At 35.1% G+C, this 14,557-nt stretch overlaps 1 long non-coding RNA gene across 1 annotated transcript; it reads left to right on the top strand.

The window, feature by feature from the left end:
- The first annotated feature begins 1,380 nt into the window (after positions 1 to 1,380).
- On the top strand, positions 1,381 to 14,010 carry LOC134856311 (uncharacterized). The gene is made up of 3 exons (XR_010164728.1): positions 1,381 to 1,572; positions 2,633 to 2,751; positions 13,773 to 14,010. It is a non-coding gene; the product is annotated as an uncharacterized LOC134856311 (long non-coding RNA).
- The last annotated feature ends 547 nt before the right edge of the window (positions 14,011 to 14,557 follow it).

The raw sequence follows: 14,557 nt of genomic DNA, 5'->3' as shown, positions 1-14,557 counted from the left end.
TGTTACAAGGAGCGAAATCTATCCTTTTATACTTTATATGGCGTGTGGGGGGATGATTTTCATTAAAAAACTCAAATTCTTCTCTTTGTGCCCAAGAATTGCCCCACTCGAACTATTAGTCCGCATATAAACTTGAAAAACAATGCCAGCAAATATACGTACATCAAAGCAAAATTTGATCGAAGACTGTGACGTAGAGGCTAAAGCAACTGCGCTAAAACAAAAAATAGAACGATTCGGTCTGTTGCGCTCGATTTTGTACTAATCCTGAGTTACGATTCGGTCGCTTCGAAATACCGTCGGCCTGCTGTCCGGGGGCTATTCTCATGCGCGAAGGACCGAATGCGCGAAAAAACTTGTGTGCGAAAAACCGAAAATAAAATTAGCCGAAAGTCAATTTTTAAAAATGAGCGGTTGCCATTCAATTAAAAAGAAGAAGATGAAGAAATAGTTCGCTTCTTTTCATTACGAAACCCTTGAAATGTAAAATTTGTCCCAAATTTGCGGCGGTCAATGACAATATTAAAATTTTGCATATTTCTGCTGTTTTAATATTCGGCTAATCTCAATACATACCGAGACCCTGGAAATGTTTACTTTGTTTCCAAATTTAAGATTACTGAAATCTGATTGGCTGATTTATATTTTCACGCATTTGGACCTTCGCGCATGAGGGACTCCACCTGCTCTCCGGTTTTCACGTTTGTAGTATGTTTGAAGATTAAGATTAAGACCATTTTATCCACGGCGGAAAGGACCAACACAAGAGCTGTACAGCTCATCACGGCGAACCGCTGTTGTGCCCCTGTTTAAGAACAACATGCAATTTTTTTGGTTATTTTCTGCGCTGGGTAATGTTGCTTCACCCTCAAGGAACGAGCATGGATCATGGTGGGCCTCGAACATCCGACCTTTCGATAGAGAGGCGGAGACGTAACCACTTCACCACCGCTCCCCGTTTTCCACGTTTTCATGCAGCAGAGAAAAAGTTCGATCATTTGTGTCAAAAGCGCGTAGATGATCACCTCTTTTTGGTCTATTGCGGAAAAAAACTGTGTCTGCAAGTCTGCTTGAACATAATTTTGACTGATGATCAACGGCGATTTTAAGCTCAGATAAACTATCCGCTTTAATAACTGAATTTCTCCTAAACTTTTTTCGGCTTGGCGTTTTCTTATGAAAAATTCCTAAACATTTAATCATTTAATTTGTAGAAACGAATTTTTTTTGTTAAATTGAAGATAGTTTTTTAAATTAGGCTTAAAACTGGAAAAGATTCTCTTTGTTTGCTCAAAAAAACTTGGCGCAGCTTTGTAACAGTTTGGCGCAGGCATATGTTTTTTCATCTTCAGTGTTTATATTCGCAACAGGACATTTTTAAACAAATACTGATAAAACCAAATTGTATGCTTTATTTGACGGATATGAATGACTCTGAAAACTCACAGAAGAACTAAACAAGGAAAAAATCAGACTTTATTGAATTGAGTGTTATACCATCATGATATTTTTTGTTCAAGTTTCTTAATTGTTCTTTAAAGCAGAAATTTGGATTCAGTGATTTATTTTCGCGTGAGTAATTTTTTTCTGAATTTTAGGACTCATAGCAACAAATTACTTTTGATGATGAGTTCTGTTACTTTTGCAATTGGTGAATAATAAACTTGGCAAATAGTAAAATTTACTAAGTTTGGACTGTTCTCATCACCCTAATTAAAATTTTATGAGAATTCGTTATGGGCGACAATTCGCAGCGGAGCGAAGAGGAGCAAGCGTTATTCGCTTCACTTGTTACAAAATGTCGCCTGCTACGAAAATGTCGCTTGTTACAAAATGTCGCCTGCCTGAACTGTCGTACGAATCGTCGCTTGTTGCAAATCGTAGCCGGTTAAGAATCGTCGTCTGTGACCAATTTTTGATCTGTTGAAAAATTTATACATCCATAAAAATTGTGACCAGAAAAGGAATAATTTCAAATCGGGCATCATCAACGTGTTTCTAACCTTTGCTTTGGTGATTTTTGTTACTGCAAAGCGTTTCGAATAATTTTAAACTCATTTTGAGATCTTGTTTCCACTGGTTGTAAAACTCCTACCCCAAAGTTTCGCGATTTCAGGTTTTTATTATTTTTAGAGATTTCCTTGAACATTTGATCAATTTGAAATTTTTATTGTGGTGGTACACGCAAAGGTGGATCTAGGATATTCGAAAACGTTTTCGCCTTCTTCTAGGTTGACCAAATTGATTTTGCAAGTTCTCCAAAATCACTATACAGACCCCATTTTGACTAAATTTTCCGCAACGACATCAAAATATTGAAAGTACCGGTCAAAACTGTCTTTTTAAGGCACTTTTTGGAAAAGTTGACCAAAAACTGCTCAGTCCTTCTAAAACTTTGTATATATAGGCGCCAGTTGACAAAGTTTAGGGTCGGTTGGCCAAAAATGGATCATTCAAAATAATATCAAAAATTGACCATTTGGTTGGCCATGGGCTCGAATCCCAAACTCGTAAAAACGAAAAAACAGAAGCTGTTTCTGAATTTTTTAAGTACTTAATTTTTTTTACTGGACCCATCAAATTTTTTTAGAACCAAACTGTCATACTTAAATCATTGTGGTTATTATTTTAGCCGGACATGAATCTTGGTTATCTACTTTTTGTTCAGCTGATTGTTCAACTGGTCCTTAGTAAGGATAATGGACTGGGACTGACTCCGGCTATGGGGTTCATGAACTGGCAGAGATTCAGGTAATGGAACCAGATCTAAACTAGAATTTATCATTGGTTATTGATATGATATTTTATTTCTATAAATTATTAAATACTAACCAATCATACTCCATCAACTAACAACCCACTTATTTGTAAGTGCTGAAACTACTTGTAGTTTCAGCACCAGAGCAACTTGAATAAAACTTAGAACACAGTTGCATTCTCCAGAAAGACGGAGTCGCATAAACCAAAATACACTAGACCTATTGAGACTAGGAGATATAAGAGTAAGATTAAGATTGGTATTAGAATAAGAAGTTGCACGAATCTATCCGGCCGAAAAAAAGATAGCGTGACGAACAGACGGTGTACCTTATCTGAAATTACTCTATGAGTATAACCAATAGGTCATAACTCATCTGGTGCGACAAGTGAGGCTATTGCTCAAGGCTATTGCCAACCCACAAAAGAATCAATATGTTATAATCTACCACTACATACACACAATGTAGATCACTTTCATCATCCACAAAATTTAAAACTATTCTCTGCTACACACACCGAATGGATTTTAAACAGAGATACAAAACATAAGGAAATTTATCAAAAAGTAGCAAAAAAAGAAATTGTTCAACATAGAAACAATCTCCTACCCTACTACCCAAAAGAATACGCTCTTCGCAAGCTCACACATTTATACTTCTTCACAGGACTTAAAGTTCTCCACGATCACTCTGATAACAATCAAAATCAAAAAACCAATACGAACTATATTCCGAAACCATAAAAATAAAAAAATAAAGAAACTGCCCAACAAAAATTTCAATGCGTAGATAACAAAAAGATATCACAAAAAGAAAGAAAAAATCCGAAAATTAGAAGAAAAAACTCTACCACAAGATCAAAAGCAAAAATCTCAACATAGACAATCTTCACGAACTCGAAATCAGCCACGAAAAGATTACAAAACATTCATTCCACAATCTAAATTATTAAAGAAATTTGAATTTCAGAAAACACTTCCAAATTATTAATCATTTTCACCTCTCAAGAAATCTTTTAAAAGACCTTTTCTCCATTTTCTCAAAATTCATGCTGAAAGCACTTGAACATACTAGTTGAATTTCAGCCAGTCAGAACCTTTCCGAATCATCACCTCATTTTTGACACGACTTCTTTAGCCGAAAAATTGTAACCTTCAAGGGTATCTCCAAGTATAACTCAAAGACCTCGAGGTCAAAAATGAGCCTTCCACTCAAATTTGACAACCAAATAAAACAAAATCTCAATATTACAACCCTCCTCTATCAAGTAGAACAAAGATCAACAATATTGGTGACTTAGACCTCAAAACTCCCTCAAAAAAAAATATTAAATTAGCCTAAAGAACAAAGTAGACATGATTGTTTAGCCTATAGTACGAATAACTCTTGAATGCCCCCGATCATCCAATAAATAAAAAAAAAACTAGGAAGCTCTTTATTAGCCCTCGAAACTTCCCGTCACCAAAATTGCCTATATCCAACCCACTTGCCAAAAAATCAATGAATAATCCAATCATACTCGAATTTAGCCTCAAAAAATAAAAAATAATTCGACAGAACGAATCATTTCTTCAATGCTTCTTTCTCAAACAGTCAACAATCCTCAACAAATTCTTTCAAACATTTTTTTCAACAATTTCAATTTTTCTTCAAACTTTGTATAATCTTTATAGCTGACACCCTAGAAATCTTCATCCTTCTCCTGATAATTTTTTGCACTTTTTTTCATCATTTTTTATTCCTTAGCCAAAGCCTACATTAATTTTGCAAAAATCCTTGATCATCTCCTCGGGTTTTATATTTCAATAACTATCTAAATGTTACGACACCTATTCAAAAAAAAGGTGTTTTTCTTCTTTTTGTAATATTTCTAACATCCCTAATTATGACAAAATGTAAACATACAAAAAAGGCAATAATAATTTTTGCACTAGCAACGATACTTTTAATTCATTTCATCGAAGAATATTACAATCAACATAAAATTTCTTCATATACAAAATATTTTTTTCACAAATCTTCCAAAATTGCTAATCAACAACCCCCACACGAGTCCCCATCAACAACATCTCAAGAGAACTTCCAACAACACCAACAAAAAGTCAAACAAATAATCCACAGTCATCAACACGCATTTATTTTCAAAACAACCCATATTAATTTGAAGAAAGACACGCACGATTGTCAGAACCTCTAGAATCAGTAATTCGCCAAGCACCTTTGAGCGAACCACAATACGAGCCAGTTTATAATATATACCCCCCTCTCCAGCAAGACCTTAACAGAGCAAGACACTTAAGCTAAAATCAGAACACGCCCGAAATAAATAGACAAATCATACATCCAAGACGAAATAGAAAGTTTCAAAACCCAGAGTTCAATTCAACATACATCAGCCACCTATAGCAAATTCTCTTGACCTTTCCAATCCAAAGTACTCCCCCAACCACATCACAACACACTATCTCAAACATACCACCGGATTACTTAGGTTCAACCCCTACATCCGAACAAATTCGTGAAAATCCTTTTAATCTCCCAGCTACTGCACAACATCTCCCATATTGTATGACCCAAGCCTTCACTCAAGGTGAACCAAATTTAGTGAATGATCCCGTAGACATGTCATCTGACCCATCTTTGTCACTACCGGAAACACTTTCACTTCCCTCAACCCCTTCAATAAGTCAAACATCAACAACACCCTTTCCTCCAAATTTTCCTACAAATATCAACGCTAGATATCGAGAATATTCAATCAATAACATACCCTACGACTAGATTGGAATACATTCGTAGCACCCGTCCATTATTTGGTCCAAACCACGATAGTAATAGACTACACAACTGGGCTCTAAAAAGATTGCAATATCGACACGATATTCACAAAGATGTACAAGAAGATAACATACAAATACTTACACAGGATAACTTAACACTCAAAAACGAAATCACAGTAAAACTAAATATTAAAATTCACCATCTTATACCTCTAGCTCCTACAAATATAATAGCTCAATCTTTACCTCCCCCATTTATCACTACAGAAATCATTTATAAATATGATAGATACACAAAAAAGACACTTGGATATATAACATTATACAATCCATATTCAGGACTATCCTACACATGTATCATTTGAGGATACTAATTTTTCCAACACTTTTCCCTTTTATTTGATCAGAATCACAGAATCAAAACAACCCTTCCCCCCGAACAGGACCCCAAAATTTACTAGTCACACAATATTTTTGTGAAGAAAATGAACAAAAAACACTACACAAATATTCAATAAATCAAGTAACTCAATGCGAATCCGAACTACAAGCTATAGAAACAACAAATTTAATAGCTACACTTTACTCAAAAGACCGAGCTACAACATTAACAGGATATAAATTCACGGCAAAATTTTCCGAGGAGAAAAAAGTACACTGTTCTCAAGTCTCAAATGGATATAAAATTAGACTAGATCATGAATCTTTCTATCAAAGTAATATCGAAAGACTTTTACATCTCCGCCCTGGTGATTGTAAAAACGAACTAAGCCGATTAAAACTTACAACAAACAAAGGCACAAACAGAAAATTGGTAAACTTTCAAGTATTCCCAGACTCTGCACATCAGGCTGAACTTGTAAGATACCAAGGCCATATAAAATTAGATGACAAATTTCCATTTTGTTTTGCGCACATGGAAGAATAACTTATGTTCTCCATGATAAAAATTGGATACCACACATCGGAATAAACAATCCCTCAAACTGTAAAGCAGACACGAAAAATAGAAGATACCGAGAAATAATGTCTTTTGATTGGAAAATACAACTTGAAAAAGTGAATTTAACATGAGATTTAAAAGATGACACCATAAATGATCAAGGAATCCAATTCACTTGCAAAAATGACCAAGGATATTGCGATCCCACTACACGAACACAAGTAACTATTGTTTGGATCCTCGAAGACACATTAACCACATTTCAAGTAGCAAAAATACACAGTAGAAAGATAAAATTTCACTAAAATTAATTTACTGAATCCATCCCTTATGAAGAAGTAAACCCAGATAAGATCAGACAATGTAGTTATAAATTTAGAAATTTTCATAATATAGAAAACAAACTGCCATGTTTCCAAATTTACCCAGAAACAGAACTCGCTTGTAAATATAGCACACCACTTAATAAGACACAATATTCAGAAATTCTTGTCAAATACGAAGAAATTTCAACATGAATACAAGTAATTGAATCACATTCAACAACATGCAACACATCACCCTTCAACTAACGGCAAAAATTCATACAACCCAGTACATCTTCTGGTGGAAAAGTTAAACCATAAGACAAGACATTACACGTTAACAAGAACTATCACTCATGAACAACACTTATTTTGGCGCAATTCATTTTGATATTCACCTAGACATGAAATTAGACTACACAATAAGTAGAACTTTTCAAGAAATGTCTTTATCAGAACTTGAAACACTCCATCACTTATGCGATCTTGAAAGAACACAAATTCTACAATCACTCGCACTTGCATTTCTGAAAATTCCTTATGCAGGATATTTAATATCAGGAAACAGATCAAAATTCATTAAGTACAAAGGAAACATACTATGGTATTACACTTGTACCAAAAAAGTATCACCATTATATGTTTTTGAAGATATAAGATGTTACAAAAGAATTCCCATATTCTATAAAAATAAAGTTGATTTTAATGACACACTCTCACGCAGAACTTATTTTTGGAATACAGCCGTCCCATGTGGATCAGAAGATAGCCACAATGTTGTACAATTAAAACCTCGTGAAGATAAATATTACCTTCTGACACCATACCCTACACTTATGCAACCATTAAAAAAAGTTTTCACCAGAAAGTATTAGAGCTATTACCCGAAACCCTAATATCGATTTACAGTCAAAAGGTATATACTCTGAATCTGAAGTTTAACACCACATCCGTACACAACAATTTCAAGAACTACTCACAAGAATGGAAAATGGACACCATACAACGACAATCCATAGACCAAAACTTAGGAAAACTTGCAGAAACTTGCAAGAGTACAGCGGATATTTTGAAGACATAAAAGATTACAAAAACACAGGCGAAAAACACAGACCACAAAATATATCACCAAAAAACATTTTTTGTTTTGTAAATTAGAAAAAAAAACTTCTTGTCTTTCTAGGATGGCCCTGTTATATCTTAGAAAGATTAACTATATTTATCTTAACTATATCAATGTTTAATTTTATTGAATTTTTTTATTACTAAAAAGAATCTATAATACGTGCGCAATTTATACACAACTAAACAAACAAGCAAGCGTAGCACGCATACTTTTTGCAGGATTTTTCGGAATTTTCTCAACATCAATTAATAAAATACTAGACGCTAAAAAAAAGAATACAATAAAAAATTATCAACAACAACAAATACATATGACGATTCACAAAACAACACGAATACAAGGCCTACTGCACCACAAATACAAACTATAAGTCATAATCATCCATTATCCTTAGTACCACGAAATTTTAGAATTATAGCCATGACAGAGTACATCTCTTCAAGACATAGTTACCCACAAAGCCCGATTACACACATTCTAACCCAACAACCCAATATAGACGACACATATGAACAAATCATAGAACAACCACACACCACTAATTTTCGTTCTCAGAACAATCATCTTTTTAGCCCACGATGAGCCGCCAAGTTGGATCACTCCATTGCTCAATTTCCTACCCAGCCAACCTTCAAAGCAACTTTCCCGTTCATACCACTTTTTGCTTTCTCCCCACCTGAATCACCTCACGCTATCACTTCACCCAGCATGGATTCAGATACTAACTCCAACACAACTGCATATGATACTATCTCTCAATGTAATAATTCAGACACCGAAACCCCTGACGAATTTGACAACTCAGAACCCAGCCCATCTACATTTTACCAATGCCCTTTTCAACCTCTTCATTCCCGAATTGAACCTCCTTCCACGTCTTCTCCTCTTACTGACATAACACCCACATATTCCCCCTGAACAGTGACCCGCCCGACAACAACAGCCCTGTAAATATGGAATTAGCTAATGAACTCGATAATTTCATCACACTCGAGCAACAATTACAGCACCCTCAAACACTAACCATTCACCAACTCTCACAATCAATCACATCATCGAACACATCAACCCCAACTCCTTCGTCCAACCCAACTCCCTCGGCTACAACCCGAGCCCATAGAACCTTTAAAAGAAAATTCCCTAATACCCCATTTCCATCTCACCCCCAATCAGCCCAATCATTCATAAATCATCCACTTCACACTAACACCAAAGAATTTCTTCAAGTATGTTTACCTTTTTTTCCCGCAAAACACCTATTTTCACTCAAACACTAACAATGAACACCCTAATTATGTAAATGAACATGTACTATACCCAACGCTTTCATGGACTTCATTTTATCACTTTACTAATCCACTGTCACTACCACTATACAACACCCCATATGATAATGAACAATGCAGCACTCAACTCTACCATTTAACAACAGTTCTCACTCCGAAACAGCTTACTCAAATCGGATATAAGCAGACACTTTTCAGATTCACCGGAACCCGAAGCTAACCAGTTTTCCATCGATCACTACGATCATAATATCATAATAGCAAACGAAGACACCTTCTTAGATACTGATACAAATGCTACCCCTCAACTAACAAAAAAATTTTTTCATCAAAACAAATTAAGTTTTCACTCTCAAAAGTCTAGATAAAAAGTACGATCACGTCATTTCAGCAGCACTTCGTGACACACAAGCTTACGACTCATATTTTAACAAATTTAACAATTTTTCACTAATCTTTCATTTCCTCACACCCAAAGAACGTGATTTGCACTGCTCACACGACATCATGTTACGCACTAAACGAATGCACACTTACACTTACTATAAATTCATCCAACACCATTATAGTCATAACACACCATCACGACAAATTCATCATAGATTTCAATATAATAACTCCAAATATACCTCACCATTCTTTCTCAACTTCACTTATTGTATCAAAGACACTAACCTACAAGGCATCCTCCGCAACTATGGCACCATCAAACAGATGTCTATAGTCTGCCTCTTAACCAAGACCTTCAACGTAAACGAATCCCGCCCACTAATTGTCCCACACGAATTCCTACAGCACGCCGAACTCCCGATCCTAGAGTTGATCCATAACACCAAATATAACCACAAACTTTATAAAATTATCCAAATTACACCATATGAACTCTCATCCAGCACTGAAGAGCATAAAATCATAAAAGCACTAGAATTGCTTTGGCCACTTCTCCAAACTAAATACATCACTCGCTTATTAGCTAAACTACTAACATCATCAGATATCATCCACGACGTTTTTCCCCATAGATTCTTCACAGATGATTTAGGTAAAAATGATTTAAATAAACTTAACTGACAAGTTAGAACAAAACTAACCATTCTTTGTAAATGTTTTCCCTTTTTCTCTAGCCTTCACCGCACGATCATCCACAATCATCTACAAAGAAGAAAAACCAACTAAAAAACTGAAAACTTTTTTCTACAATCATACACTTATATTAACAAATTGCAATAAATATAGCAGGAAAATATACCCCCAAACAGCAGTAAATTGATAAATAAATTCTTTTGCCCAATGCAGTAATATTTTTAACAAGCAATAAATTGATAAGTTCAACTCCCCAAAAGCCGTAAAATTAATATTTTAAAAGTAGTAAATTCTTAAAAAATGCAAATAAATTCAAAAGTATTACTAACTTTTTCAAAGACGCTTCTTTATAAATTTAAATCATTCACTCTCCCACAATCTTATCCACAATCGAACAACTCGCCCACGAAGAAATGCTTAAAATAATGAATTTAAGTTTTAACTCTCACGGATAACAACTCTAACCAGTTTTAACACGTTTCAAACTTTCCTTTAACCCGGTTAGAAAGGATTTATATAGTTATCTAAGCTAACCAACGCAGCTTACTAAACACCACAAACCACAACCTAACAGCATGACTAAGAAAAGAAAACCCACGGTACCCAAACCGGATTAAAACCTGCTTAAAACTGGATAAATTATTCTTTTAAAGACTATTTTCAAGTCTAAACAAGAACAAATAAAACACAAAAAAGTCGAAAGACAAACCCAAACCAAACGAATTGATTTTTGAAAAAAGGGCGCAACCAAAACAAGAAAAAAAAACCAGTATTAAAAGGGGCACAAAAGCTTGGAAACAAAAAAGGACCCTACAAAAAGAGAGCTTTATATTATACTCCACTCCTAGTTTAACCCACCAAAGAGGACGTCCTGAGCATGCTCTATAGCCGGCCTAACCCACCGTGCTACACCCACGGTTTGTGAACACAATCTTATTTTTGACAAGAGTTTCTCAAGGGTGGGTGACTTTTAAAATTAACTAAACTAAAACAAAAAGGCTTTTGCGATAACCACAAATATAAGATCATAACTAAAAATGAAATTAACAAAGATTTGTATATGTAAATAATACAATGCAGTATAAAGATTTCATAAAGCCCAAGGTGAGCAGCAAGGAAGTTGACAACCCAATCACACACCAACTACGGAATGGCAAACACACCCGACTTGCTGCCTACAGTCACGACACTCGAAGGATTTAAAGTACGACCTGGCATCGCAGCAAAGGAAACCCATTGACACAGACCAATAGCCATCTCGATGTTGAGTACACGTACAGATCCTAGTCACTCGCCACTTCACACGAAAGTCAAGCTTCATGCTACATCCGAACGAGGCTGGAGCACTGCTGCTCTCTACCTAACCAAATCAGCACTTCATTGCAATCAATCAGACGTCTTGACACGATCTCTCAAGAACTATCACGATCAATGACAACCACTTAAGAACAAGAACATGACAATTTCTATTCGTCCGAACCCGAAAAAATAACACTTTTTCCTCATCAAAGAAAACAAAAGCTCGCAACTTCAAAAGAAAAACAACATCATCCATACTTTACTACATTAAACCTTTAGAAACTAAAACTCTCTAAACTCAGGATGGGTGGAACCAGATCTAAACTAAAAATTATTATTGGTTATTGATATGATATTTTATTTCTATAAAATATTAAATACTAACCAATCATACTCCATCAATTAACAACCCACTTATTTGTAAAGGCTGAAAGTACTCGTAGTTTCAGCACCAGAGCAATTTGAATTAAACTTAGAACACAGTTGTTCTCCTTCTAGATAAACTCCAAGAACTAACTCGCAAATACCAGTATACACTAGACCTATTGAGACTAGGAGATATAAGAGTAAGATTAAGATTGGTATTAGACTAAGAAGTTACACGATTCTATCCGGCCAAAAATTAGATAGTGTGACGAACAGACGGTGTACCTATCTGTAATTACTCTATGAGTATAACCAAAAGGTCATAACTAGGTAATCTTACCTAACAACCATAAATCATAAATTAACACGATTAAAATTGATTAACACGTTTTTAAGGAAAAAGTATCGTTTAACTCGCAGTAGAGTTTCAAGGATAATAATCGGTTAGATTGCTTTTTCTTTGTCAATCTCTATAAAATTGCACAATTTTTTTTTTATTTCTTTTAAAATGGATCATAATGATGATATTTTTCTGAGCAACAAAGTCGTTTTTAATCGATATTAATGGATTATAATGGATTTTTGAGTTTTGATTGATTAAAGTCCCGTAAAAATCCATTCTTATGGTTAGATGGCCATGAAAATTGATTGTATGGGTTAAATTTTTGGGGATATAGTCCATTGCAATAAATATTCCCATAAAAATCAATAGCGGAAAGGTTAGGCCAAAAAGTTACAACCGGCGTCAGGATAAAAGTTTTTTTGCCATGTAACCGCTACAAAAACCCATTTAATTTTTTTTCAAATAATTTCCGTTCAGAAAACTCGCAAAAATCAAAATTCCATGCACGGAATTTTTATTTTCCCCCTTTCACCTTAAATTTATGCCATCGTGAAGTTTATCAAGAAAAATCTGAAAATCTGTTTGCAAAATTTTTGAAAAACAATCGCTGAAGAAAAATGATATCAATTCTGATATTTCGCTATACAGATCTTATTTACGATTTCGGTCAATTACCAAAAGTTTTTTGTGGTTGTCGAAATTTGGAGCGAAAGGTTTTTGTCAAGACCAATATGGCATTTTGTTGGGTTAAAATATGTTGTTAAAGCAATTTTCCGAATTTACAAAATTCTATTGCTCAGAAACACAGCAGTAGAATTCTGTAGAGCTTCGACTTAAAATCTGATCAAAAACGGTTGTTTCATTAATAGCTGGCGCGGATTTTCAAAAACTTTTTTTGTTGACCTTTTTTAGATCGAGCAAACTGGTTTCCAAGCTCTCCCAAAGCATTATAAAAAACCCTGTTTTGGCTAAATAGTCAGCGCCGCAGGCAAAGTTTTGAAAAAACGGTCCAAAAGCGTTTTTACGCACTTTTTGGAAAATTTTGACCAAAAAATTACGTTTTTCGGCGCGCGCACCCCCCTCAAATTTATTATATATTGGTTCCTTAGGCGCCTGTAGAACTTTTTTAAGGTCCGTCACCAGAAATTGGATATCTTAAAATATTACAAAGGGGGCCCTTTGGGTCGGCAAGGAGTCGAGTCTCTGAGGAAAAAGGGCGTCCGCCCCCCGCCCCCCCCCCTCTCCCCTAAATCCATCCCTGCTGTTAAGTGTTAGTTACTTATTTAATCTGAAGTAAATTCTCTCAACCCTTGCGGGGGCGCAACAAGAAATTAGCTTCATTTTGTAACAATTTTGAGCTCATTTTTGAGTTCCTTCAACCCAAAATTTTTTTTAATATGAGTTAATAAAGCCAACGCATCATTTGGGCTTTAACTTTAATGCACGTAGCTTTTTTAGTTAACTTCAGTGCATTTTTTGTAGATGTCAGACGGACTGTACAAATTTCCCTGACGAATGCCTGCACGAGAATTTGTTCAAATCAATCGCGGATGCATTGGTCTCTTTGGGTTTGAGAGATGCAGGGTTTACTTATGTTGCGATTGATGACTGCTGGCTGATGAAAAGAAGAAGTGAAGATGGCCTCTTGGAAGCGGATCCTAAGTTATTTCCGAGTGGCATAAAAAGCTTGGCGGATTACATGCACAAAAAGGGACTCAAATTAGGTTTGAAATTTGTACCGATCGGATAGAATTAAACCGACCGGATAGAATTAAACCGATTTTGGATAGAATTAAACCGACCAGCTTTTGCTATTCCAACCACTACTAAATTGAAAGTTGGATTTTGTAAATTGAGACTTACTTTTGGCTTGTTTTGATGATTATTTTCACAAATTGTTTTTTTATACATCTATAGACCCATACATTCACACACTTTTACCCTTACACCCTCACATTTTCTTCAAAAAGTTTCATTCGATTATGTTTCATTAAAAATCCATTATAATAAATCATAAGATGCTTAACAGGTTGAAAATTTATTACCAAAACTGGCAACAATTTTTGCGTTACTCAGTTTTTGGTCTGCTCCAACTCTATACCTATACACCATTTATGAAAAAATTGGCAGAACAATCCTCATATATTTAACACCGTATCCCTATTTTTGACAACTTTTTCATTTACCCATCCCTCAATTACCCCATCTCCACATACATCCGATAATTGGGTGGGAGTAAAGCAGCTACGAAATAATTCAGCCAATAA

This window comes from Symsagittifera roscoffensis, unplaced genomic scaffold (assembly GCF_963678635.1).
Source record: "Symsagittifera roscoffensis unplaced genomic scaffold, txSymRosc1.1 SCAFFOLD_145, whole genome shotgun sequence".
Lineage (NCBI taxonomy): Eukaryota > Metazoa > Xenacoelomorpha > Acoela > Convolutidae > Symsagittifera > Symsagittifera roscoffensis.
Note: the sequence above shows the minus strand (reverse complement) of the source record. Positions and strands in the feature narration are given on the sequence as shown.